Genomic DNA, 3454 nt, shown 5'->3' on the forward strand with positions numbered 1-3454 from the left:
TGTAAACTTTATTAATCGAAGTAAGAACCATTGGAATCTATACATATTTTTCAACGAAAAATAAATGTATTTATTCACATAGCGTAAAATTCCGGACTTTTAGAAACAACGAACTCTTCGAAGGCGTTTTGAACAGCGGCTTGTTTATTGAAGGTTTCCTCCCGCAAGAAGTTGTCGCGATGCTTGAAGAAGTGATAGTCGGTTAGTGAGAGGTCCTTTGAATATGGGGTGAAGTAGAGTTTCATATACCAGCTGGTTCAATTTCTGCAGCATCAATTGTGCATGTGGTCGAGCATTGTCATGCAGGAGAATTGGCTATTTCCTGTTGACCAATGCTGGACGTAGATATGGCAATTCCTGGTACATTTTGTTGATTTCTTGATAGTACTTGTGTGTTATGACGGTTTCACCTTGATTCAAAAAGCTGTAATGGATTATCCCGGCTGATGACCACCAAACAGTCACTATTATTTTCTTTTGATGCAATTTACAAAAATATTTTGGCGCTTCATCATAATTTAACCATAGTGCAGAACATCGACCATTGTCATGCAAGATCCATTTTTCACCACACGTTATAATGCGAACAAAAAACAAATCATTTTGGTTACACAAAGTCAATGAAGAACACACATCAAAACGAAGATTTTTATATTTTTTGTTGAATTCATTTAATACCTATTTGTTGAGGTTTCTGCCTTTCCAATTCGTTCTAGATGATCTGAAATAGTAGATTTGTTTATTTCAAGTTATTTCGCANTTGCAATTTACAAAAATATTTTGGCGCTTCATCATAATTTAACCATAGTGCAGAACATCGACCATTGTCATGCAAGATCCATTTTTCACCACACGTTATAATGCGAACAAAAACCAAATCATTTTGGTTACGCAAAGTCAATGAAGAACACACATCAAAACGAAGATTTTTGTATTTTTTGTTGAATTCATTTAATACCTATTTGTTGAGGTTTCTGCCTTTCCAATTTGTTCTAGATGATCTGAAATAGTAGATTTGTTTATTTCAAGTTATTTCGCAAGTACTCGATACTCGTTGTGCGCGGATTTGCTTCAACCAATACCTTCAAGTGGTCGCCGGTCATCCAGAGCGCATGTCATTTCAAGGCTCTCATCTTTATCGCGAAACTTTCGAAACCACCATTGCACTGTACGTTCGTTAGCAATTCCTGGGACAAATGCATTGTTAATATTGCAAGCCAATTCAGCTGCCTTACGACCTAATTTGAATTCGAGTAAGAAGATCGCCCGAATTTGCTTCTTTTTCATTTTTAATTCAATGATCTAAATAAAACAAACCACGTATTAAAAGACGAAATTATCGTCATCAAAATATTGAGCGAAATCTGTACTTTAATATAGTATATAATATGGACATAAAAGAAACAACTTTATTTGAAAACAAAGCATCAAATCTTAAAAAATAAAAACCGAATTAACTTTCTGGATTACCCGTGGATGTAGGAATATGAGGATGGAACGTAAGCAGAGTTAATGGATAATGGAGGTGAAGCCCATTTGAGGGACGAAGTATTGAATACACGGTAAAAAAGTCTTGTGCAAATGACGGTCCACTGGAACTTTTGTGTTGCTTCAACAAAATGAATATGTTAAAAAAGTAACGCGTTAACAAGAATGAATATGTCAGTTTAACATACATTTGTGTACTGCTAATATATTCCCTAATATATATATAATAATGTTAAAGTAACATAAAATATATAATATATAATAATGTATAAATAATATAAGTAACCCAAAATATAATATATAATAATGTATAAATAAGAAAGTAACACAAAATATATAATAATTTGCTAATGTATAAATTAATAAAGTAACACAAAATATATAATAATTTGCTAATATATAATAATGTTAAAGTAACACAAAAGTTCCAATGGACCGTTTATTTCCGCGAAATTTCTCACAACGCAATGATCACCGTAAAATTGTCGACTCGATTCATGTCAAGTGTGTGGTCGCGGCTGAAGTATACGATGTAACGAGTTCGTTACATTCTGGGATTCATGCCGCACGCTTAGTCGCGGTTGACAATGCAACCTCATTCCTCTTTCGTGTAGAATCGTGACAACGCGCGTCGTTTATACGATTATAAATAGGAATGATCGGCGTGATCGCCTCCGCGCATTGCTCATTTCACTCCGCTCTTTTTTCGCCAGCGACGTCTTTTTACGGATGATTATCGTTGTAACCTTCGTTTCCCGCAATTCCCCCGCAACGACGGATCATCCGATGGAACTCTTTTATTCGAATGTCTTATTCAATTCGCTGGCAAACGTGTAAATACGTGGGGCAGAATATCGGCGAATAACGGGCGGCGCGGCGCGCTAATATCGCGGCAATTACGTGTTGTGTGTGTGCTTTAACCGTCGACAATTAAATCTAATGTCCGCACTGTCCGGCGGATGTCCCAAGGCGCAATCTCTGACGATGCATTCGTGTGAGAAATTATATATTATCAATTCTTATCTCGAATTTCTCGCTCTCCTCGCGCGATAATGTCGTTACGATAGTCGTCGCGATGAACTGACCTGTCGGTGAAATACGTAATTCGCAAAAATACCTGCGGCATCGAGAAGGTGCTCTTGTAAAAATCGAATCTCGCGGGTGTCCGGCTACGAAATAGTAAATTTGTGCCTAACATTGCTATTAGCTGGCTAAGCTGGCTATTTACTAGCTAATGTAACGCTCACTTTTCCCGGTGAAAATCAAATAGGTTAAATAAATAAGTCGCTCGATGATTAATCCAAAGAAATTACAATTACGAAATGAAAAGTCGCGACCAATTGCCAGCCAATGATATACAACGTAAGATTATTATCATTGTTCATAATAAAGGCGCTAAAACCGACATACCATTTTGCCTTCGGGCTCTAAAATCCCGTTGAAGGTGTAAAATGGTCCAATTAGAGCACCCATTTTCGAAAAGTAAGTTCCCTCATTGGACGATCGGCTGCGTTCCGAAGTGTGTCAAGAAAAAAAGTGTTCAAACTGTTGGGGAACGTAGTGTACGGTAATTGGAACTAAAGTGACCGTTTCTGTTAGCAAGCGCGTTCGTTTGCCTTATTACATAACAGACGAGATTCATGTTCTATTCAACAGAGTTCAATACTTTATAACCGAGGAACATTGATGTGTCAGTTTATTACCGTAACTTTGTCAGTTTCGGCGCCTTTCCTCTAATACTTACCGGAAAAATGTTTCTTCCCAGTGCAGCTATTAGCTTTCTTGTCTCAGACCGGCTAGTTACATTTCTACCTGGCTACATTTCTTCGCGAAGTTCGACGGACTCGCACCTCGGTAAAAAAAAGCGATATCCTCCGTGATTATTCATGAGCCTTTAATATTCATAAACGGGCATCGGTCTCCACTTTCGAGGGAAGTTTCCGGCACGATCCAACGGGATTTCTCA

The 3454-nt window shown here is 37.6% G+C and overlaps 1 pseudogene; it reads right to left on the bottom strand.

The window, feature by feature from the left end:
* LOC106748876 overlaps window positions 1-2961 on the bottom strand; it is a 3821-nt pseudogene extending 860 nt beyond the window's left edge.
* Between the last annotated feature and the right edge of the window lie 493 nt (window positions 2962-3454).

Source organism: Dinoponera quadriceps, unplaced genomic scaffold (assembly GCF_001313825.1).
Source record: "Dinoponera quadriceps isolate SergipeBrazil2010 unplaced genomic scaffold, ASM131382v1 scaffold2696, whole genome shotgun sequence".
In the NCBI taxonomy this organism is placed as follows: Eukaryota; Metazoa; Arthropoda; class Insecta; order Hymenoptera; family Formicidae; genus Dinoponera; species Dinoponera quadriceps.